This window comes from Engystomops pustulosus, chromosome 4 (assembly GCF_040894005.1).
Source record: "Engystomops pustulosus chromosome 4, aEngPut4.maternal, whole genome shotgun sequence".
Classification (NCBI taxonomy): domain Eukaryota; kingdom Metazoa; phylum Chordata; class Amphibia; order Anura; family Leptodactylidae; genus Engystomops; species Engystomops pustulosus.
The window spans coordinates 26,966,026-26,985,865 of record NC_092414.1 but is presented as its reverse complement, the minus strand read 5'-3'; the positions used below and the strand labels follow the sequence as shown (position 1 = coordinate 26,985,865).

At 42.0% G+C, this 19,840-nt stretch overlaps 1 long non-coding RNA gene across 2 annotated transcripts in view; it reads right to left on the bottom strand.

The window, feature by feature from the left end:
- Positions 1-16,303, bottom strand: part of LOC140128911 (uncharacterized) — a 38,136-nt gene extending 21,833 nt beyond the window's left edge. The window contains exons 1-3 of one of the 2 annotated variants that reach the window (XR_011855181.1): positions 16,239-16,303; positions 15,114-15,176; positions 12,402-12,472 (exon numbers count right to left, since the gene is read on the bottom strand). This is a non-coding gene — a long non-coding RNA (uncharacterized lncRNA). Of the gene's footprint in view, positions 1-12,401; positions 12,473-15,113; positions 15,177-16,238 lie in introns of those variants that run through there. The other variant, XR_011855182.1, reaches the window with a different exon arrangement.
- Positions 16,304-19,840: the final 3,537 nt, after the last annotated feature.

Genomic DNA, 19,840 nt, shown 5'->3' with positions numbered 1-19,840 from the left:
AAACTCTGTGGGAGACAGCCCGTGTGCCCACAGAGGAGCCTCTGAGTGCCAACTTTGGCACCAGTGCCATAGGTTCGCCACTACTGAGTTAAGTCATTAGGTCATACAGTTAGGTCATTAGTAGTATAGCGGACCAAAAAAAACCCTTTAATCCAGACATTTTAACCTATTTACAATTTACTGCTCCAATTAAAAGAGCTGTGACTGATCAGTGATTAACATGTTAATGATCTATCCATGGGATAGAGGATTAGATGTTTGCACTAATGCATCAGAAGCCTAAGCTGCAGTACACCTAAACTACCACTACGCCGTGGAAAGAGCCGTCTGCTTATGACTTTGCCTTCTGTGTAATGTGCATTGCCAGTAGTAGTTGATAATATGGGTAGTGTGGTCGGCCGCCCCAGGGCCCAATCCATCCACCAAATTTGACACTGACATTGACAGATTATAAAAAGAGGGACCTCAAGACTAAAAATTGTCATACACGCAAACAAGAGCCTTTTAAGGTCCTTCATGCAAGGTTCTTAAAGTACAGAACTGAAAGCAAAGCACCACACCTTTGAGAAGAAGCTTAGTTCTAGTGCCATATGTACCGTAGATAGTAAATATCGAACAAGCAGAAAAAAATGACTTGTGGGAGGCCTACAATATTTATACAGCCCAGGTTCTGGGCACTACTTTTAGATGATCTTTAAAGTTTCTACTAATCTTATAGTATTGACCTATTCTATAGATTAATTAGGAAATCTACCATCAAAATCCAGCACGATAAACCAGGCACACTTACTCATAGATCCAGGTATCGTGCCTGTGGTAATCCTCAATTATTTGTTATCCATGGCCTCCTTCCTTCTAAAAATTAACTTTTGAGATTATTCTAAAGAGCCAGAAGGGCTCTAGGGGTGTTACCATAGCCCCTCCATACTCTGGCTTCACTGTCTCACCCTCCTCCCTCAGCACTTTCCCCTCCCTCTGCCTGATGTAATATCACTGCAGCAGAGGATGTTTCAGTGGGAGGGGGAAGTGCTCCTGCAACATGGAGGGGCTCCAATAAATTTGAAATCCCTACTGCTATGTATGTAGAGATCTTATGTTGTTTACCTAGTGCAATCATTGGGAACTATCATTCCTAGGAACAGAAATTCTAGATAAATGTCCTGAGTTTGCATGTTGGTCTGGTGATAGATATATTGTTGCAGCACATTGCTCTGCACAAAGAGAGGGACTTGCTGACAACACATGCAAAGTGTATGGAAATGAGTGATTGGTCTACTAGTGCATCTAACACGGCAGCTTAGATACAGCAGCTAATTTGTATGTATATGGTAGATACCAGTTGTACATTGAGTGAGAAGTGATAGCAGTACAGTATTGCAACTGTATTTTTCTCCACATTCTCCCTTACAAGACTTTTATACAGAGATACATCTGCTTTTGACATTAAAAGGTTAATGATATTGTGATTTGGGAGTGGACATATACGGCAACATGTGCACCATAATTCTCAGTGTAGAGAATGGAGAAGGATTTAGCAGACTACAAGAATCACCAAGTCCAAAGTTTTGCCCCGGTTTATGGGCTGGGTAAGATTATAAAGAGAGGGACCCCAAGCCTTGATGTACATGTGTGATGACTCTTTAAATTCATGTAAACAAGCCATTTCAGGTCCTTTGAAGGTCACCAAAAAGGGCACCATCTATTTCCCAAGAAGCTTGGTTCTGGTACCATATGTAAATAGTAAATATCAAACCGCTCAGACCTTTGGGCCACGTCACAACTGTGACCCTATAGTTTTGTCACTGACTTTCTGAAAGAATCTGATGCCATACAAATTGTCCAAGGATCTATAAGATGGATCTGTTGCACATATGACTGTCCGTGTTCGGGATCAGTGGATCCTCTGGACCACTGCAAGAGATGGTACTAGCCAACACCAGAGCCCGCCACAAAGCGAGATGGTCTTGCTGCGTCAGGATACCACCAGAACGTTCCACAGGTGCGACTAGCCCACGGTGGCAGCCAAGGTCGAGGTACCTAAATGGAAGACAGTCTCGTGGTCAGGTCCAGGCACAGGGTCAGGGCAGGCAGCCGAGGTGGAGGGTCAAGTCCAAACCCGGGGTCAGCAACGGGAGGTCCAGGCAGATGGGAACGGGAACACAGGCACATGGGACACAGGAACACGGGGGAACTCTGGTAACACAGGAACACGGCGGGACTCTGGTAACACTGAAACACACTGGAACACCCAGGAATGCAGGTATACACAGGAACGCAGGAATACAAGGGATCGCAGGAATATCGCCGGGGAGCTTTTTCTAAGGCTGTGAGGCACAAAGATCCGGCAGGGAATGCAGGAAGTGGCCAGCTTTTGTAAAATTCCAGGAAATGGCCAGCACCAATTAGCGGTGTGCTGGCCCTTTAAATCTTCCACTGGCGCGCAGATGAATCCTGAGCGGGAGTGTGGAGAGGTAAGAGAGCACGGGGGGACAATGGAAGCCGCGGAGGTGTCCTGGGGACGGAGAGAGACACAGGTGTACCTGCGACCCGAGAGGTGGGTCACGGGGACACCTGTGACAATGACAATGTAAGCTGACCATTCCATGACCAAACCTACAAAACCACCTGTAGTCAAATAATCCATCTCTTTGCTTGTACATACGGATCCATCCAGTTCTCAATATGAAAACAGCCATAAATAATCCAGGTTTCTCTTTGATCAGCACAATGTTGTCATTTTAAACGTACAAAAAACCTGACTAAGTCAACAGAGGAAGCAAATTGCCTGTAACTTATTACTGCCGGCCGTGCAGAGTCGGCAATTCTGATTAGAGGCTCAACTAAATTACCTAAATTTACAGAAGAGCCGTGGCAGACATATCCTTCTACTACCTGACCCAACTCAGAATATCACACGTAAGTTCACATCAATATGTCACTTTGCTGGGTTTCGGCTATGATATGAAGATCTGAAAGGGGGGGCGACAACGCTCATTACTCGCGCCGGCTTTCTCACTACCTGGATCCATGATGACAGCTATCTCTAACCTCTAGTGTCCAACTGCGCTTGCAAAGCACATTATTATTTTTAAGACTTGCGCGAGATAGAGAAAAGAATAGAAAACAACAAAATTTTAATGATGTTGAAATCATTTTGTCTAATCCACTGATCAAAGGAAAAGGGAGATTCTGTAGAAGACAAATGTCCAAAGGAACAGAACTGTGCAATAGACGTAATGTCAGAAATATTATACTTGGACTCATCTCTATTACATTGTATAATTTGAAATCAAATGCAGTCTATACCTTAAATCATTCTTATGACTATATTACAGCTCTGCAGGGGTGTAGGCATAAAGGGTGAGGAGGTAGAAGTTTCTATAAAGCCCTTAGCCTTGGGAGTCTCCAAGACTCCCCTTCTCCATTGTTGTATGGTCTCCAAGATTCCTCTAGCGCTTATATATTGTTGTACGGACCCAAAGATTCCTCTACCCCTTCTATGTTGTTTTAGGTTCTCCAAGATTCTTCTAGCCCTTATCTACTGCTATAGGGTCTCCATGATTTCTCTACTCCTTCTTTGTTGTTTTATGGTATCCAAAATTCTTCTAGCCCTTATTTATTGCTGTACGAACGCCAAGATTCCTCTACCCCATCTCTGTTATTTTAGGTTCTCCAAGATTCCTCTACACCTTCTCTATTGTTGCAGGGTCTCCAAGATTCCTCTAGGCCTTCGCTATTGTTGCAGGGTCTCCAAGATTCCTCTAGGCCTTCGCTATTGTTGTAAGGTCCCCAATATTCCTCTAGCCCTTCGCTATTGTTGTAAGGTCTCCAAGATTCTTCTAGCCCTTCACTATTGTTGTAAGGTCTCCAAGATTCTTCTAGACCTTCTCTATTGTTGTAGGGTCTCCGAGATTCTTCTAGACCTTCTCTTTTGTTGTAGGGTCTCCAAGATTCTTCTACCCCTTCTCTATTGTTGCAGGGTCTCCAACATTCCTCTCGGCCTGCGCTATTGTTCTAAGGTCTCCAATATTCCTCTAGCCCTTTGCTATTGTTGTAGGGTCTCCTAGATTCCTCTAGGCCTTTGCTATTGTTGTAAGGTCTCCAATATTCCTCTAGCCTTTTGCTATTGTTGTAAGGTCTCCAAGATTCTTCTAGACTTTCTATATTGTTGTAAGGTCTCCAAGATTCTTCTAGACTTTCTCTATTGTTGTAAGGTCTACAAGATTCTTCTAGACCTTCTCTATTGTTGTAGGGTCTCCAAGATTCTTCTACCCCTTCTCTATTGTTGCAGGGTCTCCAACATTCCTCTAGGCCTGCGCTATTGTTCTAAGGTCTATAATATTCCTCTAGCCCTTCGCTATTGTTGTAAGGTCTCCAAGATTCTTGTAGACCTTCTCTATTGTTGTAGGGTCTCCAAGATTCTTGTAGACCTTCTCTATTGTTGTAGGGTCTCCAGGATTCCTCTAGCCCTTCGCTATTGTTGTAAGGTCTCCAATATTCCTCTAGCCCTTCGCTATTGTTGTAAGGTCTCCAAGATTCTTCTAGACGTTCTCTATTGTTGTAGGGTCTCCAAGATTCCTCTTGCCCTTCTCTTTTGTTGTAGGATCTCCAAGATTCCTTCATAACATAGACACCAGTATAACCAACAGTCTATTTTCCCGGCTATTTGGGCTCACTTGTAGACTTGAATGGACACTGTTTGCACATGTATAGAAAATCAATTTCACTTTAACTTTAAACCCTTTAACTCTTTACCGTTGCACTGTAAGGTGAACTCCGGCGGACCTGAGCGGGGAAGTGACATATCACACAATCTTAGTGAATTGCGGAACAGTGCATTCCGGTCAGACAATGCACTTTCGTGGAACACGACAGGACGGGCCCCAATATCTGTGAGGATACGCTCAACGTTTACATCCGGCACTTTCCTGGCATATAAACTGAGCATAAAAATGTGAAGAGAACCCAGCCTTATATTATATTTTATGAACAATCATCCCCCTTATGCCTAAAATATAGTAAAGCTAACAAAACAATATTAAAATAAACAAAATGTTTAATTACTACCCCTTTCCAGGAACGTATAAAAACAGAAAACAAAGATGTCAAGCAGACCCCCACCCCAAAAATTATTATCCCATGGCAACAAGGCAACAAAAAAAAATTCAAATGCCCAAATTTGCACATCTTTGCCATTTTCCACCCATAAAAATTTGATTAAAAAGTGATGAAAATGTTGTACAGTTCGGCCCACAAAAATGACACCTTACACAGCACCACATCCTAAATTCTGAAAAATGTATGGATGTTAATTGTGGCAAAGCGAAACTTTCCATTTTTTATGAAAAATTTTTAAAGGAACATATTGGGGGTCATTTTCCCGACGTGTTACCCGAATATTTCCGATTTGCGCCGATTTCCCCTGAATTGCCCCGGGTTTTTGGCACACGAGATCGGATTGTGGCGCATCGTCGCTGGCATGCACGCGATGGAAATCGGGGGACGTGGCCGAACGAAAACCCGATGGATTCGTAAAAACCGCCGCATTTTAAAAAAAAATGTGTTGTGAAACTTGCACTTACTTTCTCCAGGTATAGGCCGGTGAATTTCAGGGCATTCCAGTGGGCCACGGGGAACTTCAGCGCAGCAGCGACATCTGGTGGACGACGGAGGAACTACCTTAGTGAATCCCGGCCGGACCCGAATCCACCGCAGAGAACGCGCCGCTGGATCGCAAATGGACCGGGTAAGTAAATCTGCCCCATTGTTACTATAAAAATTTGATATCGCTTTGGTCGCAGTGGCCAAATAGAGGGTCAGGTTTCATTTGGACCCCACAATTAAAACTATAAAAACAAAACTGTGCTTTTTTCCATTTACACCACATTTGGAGTTTTTTTTTATCAGCTTCTCAATACATAGACTATTGGCTATGACATTGACTATGGCTCTGATAGGAAGTACAATTCCTCCCCTCTATGCTGTATTTTGAAAGGCTGTTACACTGTGCAGGAGCACTCCCCTTTTCCTCTGCCTGCTGTAATTTCAGACAGTGTAAGAGGAAAAGTGTTGAGGGAGCAGGGAGGAGACTGTGTAACACCTGAAGCAACAGAACACAGTGGATCTGAGAACGCCATCCATAGACCCTTCTCGTTCATTAGCATAATTTTAAAAGTTGATTTTAGAAGAAAGGAGGTCATGGAAAACAAATATAAAAAGGTTACCACAGTCATGGTGCCTGGATCTATGCGTAAGTGTTCCTGGTTTATCCAAGCTTGATTTGAATGGTAAATTTCATGTAAGGTACATGGTTCTCCAAAAAAAAAACCCATACTGGTAGGGTGATTAGATTGTGAGCCCCATGGGGACAGGGACTGATTTGGCAAAGCTCTGTGCAGAGCTGCATAATCTGTGTGCGCTATATAAATACAGGCAGTCCCCAGGTTACATACAAGATAGGTTAAGTCGAATTTGTATGTAAGTCGAAACTATATATTTTATCATTGTAGATCCAGATATAAAATTTCTTTCATTACAGACGCCTTACATCTTCACCAGAGTTCACAGTGGGAAGAGGGGTCTGTCTGTAACTAGGGGTCGTCGGTAAGTCGGGTGTCCTTAAGTAGGGGACTGCTTGTAAAGAAATGATTTAATTATTATTTATTTTCGATGTGGAACTCCTGGTATGTTAGTAATTTTACTGTACGATTTTTTTAATTCAATAATGTATCCTCGTGTGGCGTCTTTTCCTAAAACACGCAGCAGGATCCTTGTGAAGATGAAAGCTTCAGTGGAGTGTCCTTAGCTTTTATTTTTTATTATTATTATTATTATTATTATTATTATTTTTGTATTTTATGAGTCGCTCTTTGTGGTTCTTCCATGTAAAGCAACACTTATATCAATGACACTTTCTTAGATGGCAGCTGTCCTTAAATAAATCAATAGGACCTGGTGCGCTGAATTGTTTACTACTTGTAGGGATCAGGGATTTGTGAAAACATTTAACAACAATACAAGGACGAGTCAATATAAGGATACAGAATAAGTTGTATATTTTTTTGACATTTCACTTGCCTTTAAAGGGGGCAAGTAAATGAAAGCCACTATTGACTCCATTTCTCTAGAAAAGTGAACGGAAAGGCAGTGCACATGCTTGAATCGCTGCTTCATTCAGATGACCCCCATTCTACAGATCACCAGTGGTCCCAAAATTAAACGTGAAAATAAACTGACCACTGTGATCTTCCAAGGAACCCAGTACCAAGTGTGGCATTTTTCTGCAGCACCACCACAAGAGAGTTGAGGTATTACATGTTGTCACTGCCACAGGTGCCGCTGCTACCCATATCCCGGGTCGCAGGCGCACCCGTGTGCCTTACGTGCCCCCGTAGCCTCCCTGCATGTAGACTCACCTCTCCCGTCTCCAGTGGCGGTCTCCTCACTCCCCACGATCCGGTGCCCGTTCCCGTTCTGTAAGTTTGAAAGGGCCAGTGTGCAGATAATTGGCGCTGGCTGGCCGCCTGCCAAGATAAAAAGATAAATTCCCAGCCCCTTCCTGTTTCCCCTCCCGGATCTTTGTGCCTCATAGCCTTAGAGAAAGCTTTATTGATGCTCTGTGTGATTATCCTGATTTCCTGTAGTGACCCCAATTCCAATCCTGACCTCGCTCCTGTGCTGCCCATCCTGACCTTCCACTACGTCCCCAACTCCGATTCTGTGCTGTATGTCCTGACCTACTGCTCCATCCCTGACTCTGATCCTGTGCTGCCTGTCTCGACTTCCTGCCCGTCCCCAACCCTGAGTTTGCCTGACGATTCTGTACTGCGCCTTGGCTGCCACCGTGGACAAAGTCAAAGAACGACCTGGTGGTACCACGTCGCAGCAAGTCCAACCCACTTTGGGACAGGCTCTGGTGAAAACTGGGTACCACTTAGACTCCAGTCCCAGGTGTCGGCTTACGTCATCGTCCGCTGTGGTCCAGAGGATCCACTACCTTCGATCCCGACACTCCCGTTCTCTATTGAATGTTGCTTATTGAGACCTCCAGAAAGAGCACCTCTTGGAAACTGGTCTCCGTCCCTTCTGATTGAGGAAGCCTACAAATAAGGCACCACCCCTTCTGCTTTTTAGGCATTGATTGTTTAATTATTTACCTGTTTACCCAAAAATTAGATGTTAAAAAGGCAATGCTAGTTCATTATCTTAAGCCAAATGCAAGCCCCCTCAGATCCTGCAATTGAAAGACTCAGGTAGGTTGTCCAGTATATTTACAACTTTATTAATTTTTTTAATGATTTGTGGTGTAAATAGTCATCTACATGACAGAATTATTGTGCAGATGCAATTTCGGCACCGTTGTTGTCTGGCTCCCTATGGAAGTAATAAATGAATAAATTAGTCAGTGACTATCAGTGCTTTTCGTTAATCTTTATGACACTATGGGGTCACCGGAGCCATGATCATTTGTAATTGATTATTGTATAAAATAAGATAATGATGTTTTCCTGAAAAAAAAAAATGACACTCTTCTCAATTAATTCCAGATGATGCTGGTGAATTACATCAACCATCTGCTAAAGTAAAGCAAAATCAGTCCTCCACAAATACAAGATACCATAGAATATCACTAGATAAGGACAAAAGAGCAGAATGCCAATAATCTGCAGTCGTGAGGGTCTTTTACAGGGATTTTCCATGACAAACACACTAATATACAGTCATCAATTTCAGGTCGATGATAATTAACACCACCAGAACCACCACCGGAACCAGGAGCCACCACAGGGCAAGTACTCACCTTAGCGCCAAGGTTCTGTTGTGATCACAAGGGCTTCGCAACAATAGAAGGAATGAGGTCCAAAAAATTATAGGCGGTCCTCAAAATGATTTTGGGCTCACTGGGATCAAGTGACAATGGGGTCACTGTTTCCAACTCCATATTCAGTAGTTGCTAAGCCATAGGATGGTCCTCTTTGCTTCTGGTGGCAACAATCCATACTTGATAATGGAAAGAAGGAGCAACTGTAGTATGTTTTATTAGCCAATTCATTGAATTAATTTGATACACAGTTCATTTAAAATCAGAAATGCTAAATTGTTGTTTTCTTTGCCCCAGGGGCAAATTAAGTAAGCTGAAATAAGAGTTGGGAGCTGAACTATGCTCCAGAGATATGGGAACACCAGTTTTAGCCCCGCCCCTGAGGACAGAGATAATAAACAGAATGGAGGCAGAGCTGACATTGGAGCTGGCAGCACATCCCTCAGCTTATTTTCCTCCAAAGATATAGGATTATGAGTATTAGTCCCACCCCTGAGGGCACAGCTAACATTAGAGCCGTAAGCTCATCCCTGAGCTTATTACTACAGCACTATGGGGATATTGGTGATAGCCCTGCCCCTGAGGAAACAGCCAGCATGCAGAATGGAGACAGAGTTAAAAATGGAGCTGACAGCTCATCCCTGAGCTTATTGCTCGAGTGATTTTGGGATACTGGTGTTAGCGCCACCCCCAAGGATACAGCTAAGAGGTAGACCGGAGGCAAAGCTACCGATGGAGCTGTAAGCTAACAATTCCAGTTTCTGGAAGCTGCTCATTTCTTCTTTCTTTAAAGAAATCAGTAGAGGACATTAAAGTAAAATAGTAGCATAGAGGACAATGGGGTGGGAAGAGAGAGAAAGGATGGGCTGAGAGATGGGGTTGAAATGAGAAGGGGGCATAAAAAGATAGTTGGGGCAACATAGATGGATGAGAGTATAGAGAGACAACTGGGATACAGTTAAGAAGATGCTAAAGAGAATTGGAAAAACCTCTAGACAAAGGGGTAAATACAGAAAAATTTTGATTAAAATTCAGAATTAACTTTTAATTTCTTGGTTTTCATTTCAGACGAAATCGATCATCCCTTTTACAGTTATACAGAGAAATTTACATTCTCTAAAACGTTTGCTTCCTTTCTAAGCACCACAAATGTTTCATGCATCAGAATACGTTCTCCGAATTCTGTCCAAAACCTATTCTAAACCACTCGGAGTCTCCAGAGCCTCATTAGGGTCTACATTCTTCATGCGAAGTGTTTCCTCTCTCTTTCGGGTGTCATCAGGATGTTCTACATAAGGCGTTATGGTTTTTGGTGCCCAATCTCAAGTTCGGTTCCCAAGTGTCCCCTTCTGGTGTAGTCCTGCTGCAGAAGTAGATCTGTCTTTCTCAGGCTGATAGATTGCGTGGTCCGGAAGCTCTCTGAGGGACTAGTTAAACATCAGCTGTGCTATCTCCATATCTCACGTTTTCCCTCTTGAGCCGTTCTGTTCCAATAGAGATCTAAGGTTAAGACGTCACACAAAAAGGCTCAACTTCAGCAACATTTATGTACGGTTTGTAGAAAATTCACTATTCGACTCTGCGCCGAGGGCATTTCCGCTTCAACAAGCCGAATCGTTCAATGTTGCTGGTATTTTAGGTTTTCAGCTTGACTTCATTATCCTGACTATAGTAACGTTTTACATCCCTTTTATGTTTTATGGAAATGTTATGCTTTTATTTTAATCTAAAAGAATTTTATTACGATTATTATTGATGCTTTAGTTTATGTATGGCTTTATATGGTGGTTATGCTAGGGGCATGCACACTCAGGCCTAAATTTTAAGCCAGGACTGGAAAGACGAGCCATGTAGCCAGAAGCCAGATTTTCGCTGTGGCCCCCGAGCAAAGATAAGTCTGTCTTAGTTTCAGTGTAAATGGTGGAGCAAGGAGTCTATTGCTTCCTGCTCTACCATTGCTTTAAACTGTATTGGTGCCCTAATCTCTGGGGCGCACAAGCAATTGCATAGGTTGGTTTATGGGTAAATCTGCCCTTGCTCCATTAGGACAGGGAAGATTCATAATTTCTAGGGATTTTGATACTCTACACATTTTTTCTCATTTGCCTTTGTTAGCCAGTGAAGACAGTACCAACATTAGAAAAATTATTGTCAATTTAGTGTAATCCAAGACTATAGTTTAAGTGACGTCATGTGGCCTCCTCTGACCACGAGATGTCACTTCCACTGACATCAAAAGTAAAGTCCCGTGGTCTGCAGTGGCCAAAGGGAACCCCCGTCACTTCTAATTCAGTGAAGAAAAGAAAACTGAAACCCCCAATGTGATCCAGGAATCGGTAAGTAACTCCTCTATCCATAGACATTTTTTCATCCATATGTCTGCCTACAAACACTACTGGTTAGAGAACCATTTGGTTTTGTTTGTTGTGCCACTAGTTTCCAACTTATACTAGTGGGATTCAGCAGTGGGGGAGTTACACTTTCATCTAATAGCAAGTCCAATAAACAAAAGATACGGAGCAGCACCGTGTACTAAGATAATCTAATAGATACTGACTTGTTAGAGATCCTTGTATAATTTTTTTGGTTATATCTGTATCGAATGAAATAAAGGTGTTTTTATTTTTTGAGATAATTCACGATTCAGTTTTTTTATATAATATGCAAATGAGCTGGAATGTGCTGATATCATTCCCTGTTTAGCTACTCCAACAGAGCTTCACACTTGCAGGTAATAAAAGAAGACAACGGGGCACATTTACCTGTCTGACTAAGTTCCCGAAAGTGCATTGTCCGACAAGACGAGAGGTCTCAGAGCTTGGTGGTTGCAGTTCTACATTAGGCACCCAGCTTAGGCTGGGTTCACACCACGTTTTATATATACACTAAACGCTAAGCACATACAATGACAAGTAGTGGCTGACATAGGCATTGTTGTTGCCTCTGTCTGGCCACTATACCTCCCGTACGCCAAAAAAAGCAAGATGGAAAGACGTGGCAAGCTACGTGTTTTCATCCTACAGTTCAGTCTCAAATACAGTCAATCAAATGGATGACCGTATTTTCCATTGAAAACAATAGGGTCTTGTGCTAGCCATGAAAAAAATGTTGCGGTACGGCTAGCACACGGCCAGAAAATACAGTCATGTGCATGTAGTCTTCGGGAAGAGCAAATAAGGTTGATAAGGAAAAACCCTTCTGCTTCTCCACTTTTTTTGCCCCCCTTTTGGGGACACAGACCATTCTGTTTCCACCCATAGAGTTGAGATACAATTAGATACGCCTGACTCGTCTAACTTTCCTTATTTATGGTTTTTACTCTGCGCATATGTGGAAACTGTCTCCAGAGTTCATAGAAAAGTTGTAAAACAATGATGAGACCAGCAAACAATTATCTCTTCTCTTTGTTTCGCTGAAATCTGGAAAACGACTGCAACGTTCCCTTAAGCAATTAAAGGAAAATAAAAGTTCTGTGCTCTGCCGGGAATCATTGTACTCATTGTCCAGAATTTACAGAGGGAGCAGAAAACGGCCTGAATCCCCTCTTCTTCTTGCATTAATTTAATCATATTGGCAAATACACGTCCAACCATTTTCTCGAGATGCTGCAGCGGTGTTGTGAGGCTGTATTCATGTTCTCACCGATTTAATCTGCTTAGTGTTGGGGAAAAAAAAACCATATCGAGAATTGCAGACAGCATAAACAAATCATGTAGATACCTCGTGATTCCCATAAGTTGCTTGTTTGCGGACATGTTAATTGCCACACGAAAACCCTTCCAAATACAATCTCCCATTGATGATAGAAGTTGGTAGAAGGGAAAACAACTGATTCGGCAGGAGAAATCCGTATTATTCGAGACAAGGAAAAGCTCAGTGTTGGGTAACTTTTCAGGATAAGCTGGATGTGTAAGTGACGAGTAACACTTTTAATTTCCATTATAGGACACACATTTTGTATTGTTAGCAGTCTCTGAAAAAGGCGGAGAACCCTGGATTTTTTTTCCTGCAAGCCAAATCTCTGTATGTCAGGCTCTGGTTAGGAAAAGAGGTTTTCCTTATCTAAATGCACTTTACTTCACTGTAACTAAAATTTATGCTACTAGGCCCAGGGTGGATGCAATGCGTCCGTCGGACGCATTTTCGCCGGGTTTCCCGTCGATTTCCGTTTTGTGCCGAATTGCCCCAGGATTTTGGTGCACACAATCGGATTTTGCCGCATCGGCACTGGCTTGCACGTGACAGAAATGGGGGGTGGGGCCTTTGGACAACCCGAAGGATTCGGACAATGCGCAGGATTTGACATTTTGAATTGTGTCGCAAGACACGCACTTACAAGCGCTGGGAAGAAGCAGGTGAACTCCGGCGGACCTCGGTGCAGAAGCAACTGATGCAGGAACTCGGGCACATGATCTTAGTGAATCGCGGCAGACCCAAATCCTCGTCGGAAAACGCACTGCAGGATCGCGACAGGGTAAGTAAATCTGCTCCATTGGGGCACATTTACTTACATTGCCGCTCGAGTTCACTGAACGTACATTGTCCGCCTATAATGCTGCGTGCAGCGATTCACTAAGATTGTGTGCCAGAAATCATGAATCTGACGCTTCCCCACACTGGTCCGACAGCGTTCCCAATCTTTTTTGTGGTGCATCTTTACATAATTTGCGTTGCATGGAAGCAGCGCATCTGCAGCACAAAAGGGTCGCATGCGCCACAACCGCAGCGCACACACTTATTAAATACCTGTGCAAGCCATTTTAGCCTAGAAGAACATCAACACTCCGACTAAAGTGTATCGCAAAGCCCTTAGTTAATGAGCCCCATTGTTGGAGTTGATCTGCATTCTTTGGTTCTTAACCATTAACTATCCATGTGTTATATGTATTTTTTGTGTATTTTCTGTCTAGTTTTACAATAACAATTATATTTACGTGATGTAGAGCTTCTTGTATATATGGTTAATACAGTTGGTGGCACTAAACTGCACTATTGAAGATTTTGTGGGTTTATACTTGTTGGGATAGGAGTACAGTAGTAGTAGTAGTGTGATATCCACATACTATATATATTTATACTATATAAAGAAGTAGCAGTAGTACTATGACATCCTCATACTATATATACAGGATAGGTGTAGTAGCAGTGTGATATCTTCAAACTGTATAAACAGTATAAGAGGAGTAGTACTATTATATCCCCATACTATGTATACAGAATAGGAGTAGTTTTACTGTGCAGAATAGACATACAAAATCATCAACATATAGCAGTACACACCTCACTCTTGTGCTCCATCCCCTGTCATGCTCTAATATATTTACAGGATGGCAGTAGTAGTACAGTGATATCCTTATACTATATTTAGGATATGAGTAGTAGTAGTGAGATATCCCCATACAATATTCAGGAAAGGTGTAGTAGTAATGTGAAATCCTCATACTGTATATACAGGATAGGAGTAGTAGTAGTGTGCTATTCCCATACTATATGTAAGAGATAGGAGTAGTAGCACTGTGCAGGATAGACGGACAATATCATCTGCTGTACATGCAACACCCCCCACCGGAGCCTAGCCTTTCTTCAGTGGCTGTAGACAGCCAGGGCCTAGGATACCGGAGCGGATGGCTTATGCGGCCTTGGGCATGTTATGGTCAAGGTGCTTTGTATTGGAACCAGAGGATGGGCCTACAGCCTAGCAGGTCTCCAGCAGGTGGTATGTACAAGGAAATATGGAGGGAGAGGCTGATGAAGGTGGTGTATATAGGGATCCCTGGGTAATCAGCCTGATCCAGGGATCACACGAAGGCACTTTGTGCAAATCAATTCACAGTTCTTTATTTGAACTGAAAGCTGGTAGTAGATTGCTGGTCTGCAGGAAGGGTTGCTCCCAGCCCTGTATGAACTTCAGACTGGGCTAGATAAGATGGAGCTGAGTCCGGCCGGTAGACCTCTCCTCTGGGGCTTAATCTCCGGCCTGTAGACCTCTCCTCTGGGGCTTAATCTCCTGACTGCACCAAGGTGTCAGGCAGCTGGTCTGAGACACCTCTGCTTCCTGGTAGTGTGACACTGGCTCGTACAGCACTCTCCTCTGCTTACTTTGCTGATTTACTGAGTCTGATATGACTGACTCAGGACTGAACTGACTGATTCACCATGTGCTCCTACAAGGGATTTTTATACCCTCTAGCAGTAACTTCTGAGTGAGTTGTGCAGGCTCATCAGACAGTTCCTGACAAGCATAGGGCGCTATGCATTGGCAGTATTGTTGCATACACAAAGCAGTACACACCTCAGTCTCCTGCTCCATCACCTCTGCCATGCTTTGCTGTGGGTGAATGACTCCTCTCAGGTCCTGGAAGGTTAATAGGAAACCTGTCAGCACATGTAATGGTGTCCTCCTCTCTATGTATATGAAAATAGAAAAATGCTGCCTCCATAGATAGGCAGGTAGATAAAGGACTGAGAAGAAACCCCCAACAGCCATAGGGGGCCCAACAAAGCTGCACCACATGCTCTATGGTCAGTGTAAATAATGACTATACAAACATTATTTGGGATTTATAGGGGCTTCCTTTTTCCTGGAAATAATTTGCAAAGAATAAATAATTTTCAGTAATAAGGCCACTTACAACTTTAATAGACAACCATTAGTAAATAGCCACCTCACCAAGAACTACTAAAATGGCTCAGTTTTTGCATGTAGGCCCTGGTTGCCTTGGTAACTGCAGTCCAGTAAACATGGTCAAGCCACATCATGGGATAGAACACTGGCTATTATGAGGTCACAATGTGTATGATGTCATAGACACACCTGAAACTAACCAATCAGGCGTTAGATTCTACAGCTCCGCCCAACTGAACCGTCCAATCAGGAGCAATTTCTGTAGTCCCGCCCACCTTCCAGACTATAAATACCTGCGCCTGCAGACACTAGAGTCATTCTGCAGGTGGCAGAGCTAGGAGAAGGACATGGAGACTGGAAGACCTGGACCCTGGAGACTGCAATACCTGGTCAGAAGGCAATGATGACTAAAGCACAGGAAAGAAGCTAAGTACTCATACAGTTTAGACCACTTCCTGGTATAAATTGTATGAAAAATGTCCAAATTTTGGTGTACTGCCAAAGCTTACAACTTTTATTAATTGCCACTTTTATATATATATATATATATATATATATATACATGATAGGAGTAGTAGCACTGTGATATCATTATGCTATGTATTTAGGATAAGAGTAAAAGTACTGTGATATCCCCCTACTATATTTACAGCCTAGGAATAGTAGTACTGTGATATCCCCTTGCTATATATGCAGGATACGATTAATATTACTGTATTATCATTATGTTAAAACTTTAATAGACAACATCTATTAAAAAATAACCCAACTTAGGCCCATAAAAACGCTCACTTTTTGCCTGTCGGCCACTTTTGCCTTGGTAACTGCCATCCAGTAAACATGGCCGAGCAACGTCATGGGATAGAACACTGACGATTCTGTAGTCACAATGTGTATAACCAATCAGGTGTAAGATTCTACAGCTCCGCCCAACTGAACATTTCAATCAGGAGCAATTTCTGTAGTCCCGCCCACCTTCCAGGCTATAAATACCTGCGCCTGCAGGCACTAGAGTCATTCTACAGGTGGCAGAGCAAGGAGAAGGACATGGAGACTGGAAGACCTGGACCCTGGAGAACGCAATACCTGGTCAGAAGGCAATGATGACTAAAGCACAGGAAAGAAGCTAAGTACTCATACAGTTTAGACCACTTCCTGGTATAAATTGTATGAAAAATGTCCAAATTTTGGTGTACTGCCAAAGCTTACAACTTTTATTAATTGCCACTTTTATCAGTTTTAGTATATTTTTGGCTTATTTACAGGATAGAGGTAGTAGTACTGTGATATCCTAATAATATATATATATATACATGATAGGAGTAGTATTACTGTGATATCATTATGCTATGTATTTAGGATAAGAGTAAAAGTACTGTGATATCCCCCTACTATATTTACAGCCTAGGAATAGTAGTACTGTGATATCCCCTTACTATATATGCAGGATAGGAGTAATATTACTGTATTATCATTATGTTAAAACTTTAATAGACAACATCTATTAAAAAACAACCCAACTTAGGCCCATAAAAATGCTCAATTTTTGCCTGTCGGCCACTTTTGCCTTGGTTACTGCCATCCGGTAAACATGGGCGAGCAACGTCATGGGATAGAACACTGACGATTCTGTAGTCACAATGTGTATAACCAACAGGTGTAAGATTCTACAGCTCCGCCAAACCGAACTGTCCAATCAGGAACATTTTCTGTAGTCCCGCCCACCTTCCAGGCTATAAATACCTGCGCCTGCAGGCACTAGAGTCATTCTGCAGGTGGCAGAGCTAGGAGAAGGACATGGAGACTGGAAGACCTGGACCCTAGAGACCCGGAGACCTGAACTCCAGTAGAGCGCAATACCTGTCCAGAAGGCAATGATGACTAAAGCACAGGAAAGAAGCTAAGTACTCAAGCGCTTATTATGGAGGGGTGAGGGATGTTGTCTTCCATTTTAGACCATTCCCTGGTATAAATTGTATGAAAATGTCCAAAGTTTGGTGTACTGCCAAAGCTTACAACTTTTATTAATTTGGCACCTCTCCTGCCACTTTTATCAGTTGTGGTTTAATCTGTGCTTATATACATGATAGCGGTAGTAGTACTGTGATATCCATATAATATATATATACAGGATAGGAGTAGTAGTACTGTGATATTCATATAATATATATACAGGATAGGAGTAGTAGTACTGTGATATCCATATAATATTTATACAGGATAGGAGTAGTAGTACTGTGATATCCATATAATAGATATACAGGATAGGAGTAGTAGTACTGTAATATCCATATAATAAATATACAGGATAGGAGTAGTAGTACTGTAATATCCATATAATAAATATACAGGATAGCGGTAGTAGTACTGTAATATCCATATAATATATATACAGGATAGCGGTAGTAGTACTGTGATATCCATAATATATATACAGGATAGCGGTAGTAGTACTGTGATATCCATATAATATATATACAGGATAGGAGTAGTAGTACTGTGATATCCATAATATATATACAGGATAGCGGTAGTAGTACTGTGATATCCATATAATATATATACAGGATAGCGGTAGTAGTACTGTAATATCCATATAATATATATACAGGATAGCGGTAGTAGTACTGTGATATCCATAATATATATACAGGATAGCGGTAGTAGTACTGTGATATCCATATAATATATATACAGGATAGCAGTAGTAGTACTGTGATATCCATATAATATATATACAGGATAGGAGTAGTAGTACTGTGATATCCATAATATATATACAGGATAGCGGTAGTAGTACTGTGATATCCATAATATATATACAGGATAGCGGTAGTAGTACTGTGATATCCATAATATATATACAGGATAGGAGTAGTAGTACTGTGATATCCATAATATATATACAGGATAAGAGTAGTAGTACTGTAATATCATAATACTAAAACTTTAACAAACAATTTCTATTAAAAAATCAATCTAATGTAGGCCCACTAAAACTGCTCAGATTTTGCATGTTGGCCTTGATTGCCATGGTAACTCCGGTCCAGTAAACATGGCCAAGCAACGTCACGGCCGACGCCGCTACTGCCGATTTCCAGTATAAATTGTATAAAAACAGATTAAAACTTTGGCACACAGCTAAAGCTTATGTCTTCTATTAATTTGGCAACTCTCATATGACTTGTTTTAATATTTTTAGTATAATTTGCGCCAGAAAGCGGCATATTTCTATCTTATGTATACACCACCTAGGGGCACCCATAGTTCCTGAATTAGTTTAGGCATAATTCTATCTTGTATAGGGAAAATCTTGTCTCCAATTCCCTGTAGCATGCCTGCAGCTGTCTACAATTTTAGCAAATTGGGATATATGTTGATCATAGGCAAAATTATAACTTTTTAACTTAATTGCAGGAACTTGTGCATTGATGTGTGTTGTACTACGTGTCGAGTGCCGCAAACTCAGTACTTTCACAATAACCAACATGGGCGGTCTATTGTGGATTTTAACCATCTATTAGGCTAACCAATTGTGTTCTGACAATATTAGACCCAAGGGCAAGAGTATTCAATAGAATAGTGTTTAGAGTGTAAAGTAGACAATCCATGATTGTTGAGTGAGGATAGTTGCATATGATATTGTTCTACCACTTTGTCTAATTTTTTAGTAAATTATTTCCACATAAAATAATCTTGGTCCACCACTAGAGTGGGCTCATACGCTACTTGGCCACATCCCAATGCAGGTGGGCCACCTTTAGAACTTGCTGTCAGACTTCTGGGTCAAACTCGCAGAGCATGGTGTCACGCTCCTGGTTCTTTCCCAGACGTTGGTATTACCCCAGAGCTGGCTGACCATCTCTTGGTCCATTGTCACGGTGGACTGTGAGACTTTTGGGCCCCACCTAGACTGGGCTGTGAGACTCCTTGGCCGCCCTCCAGCACAGGTTGTCTGACTCCAGCACCATTCTGAGAACATGCTGACTGACCTGACCCAGAATGTGCAGTCAAACTTTTTGTCCAGCCCAAGACCATACTTTCAGTTTCTTGGGCAACCCCCAGAGTAGACTGTAAAACACTTGGGCCACCCCTAAAGGGCTCTTCCACTTGTTTTTAACAGTTTATTTAGCAGATTTCTATGGTATATAATCTTTTCACTTTGTCCATATTTTTAGTAAATTGATTAAAGGTTTTTCTATCTATAATGGTGGAATATTCACCTATTCTGGTGATGGTTAGGACGGCTGTAGGGGTTTATGGAGGAGGCCGTTTTTTAATAGGTGAACTTTAATCAATTTAATTGGTTTTCATAAAAATTGGCAGGATTAAAATCAACCACCTTGTATTTGGTTTTGCCCTGAAATACGTGTTTAGCACTGGTAAAATACTTT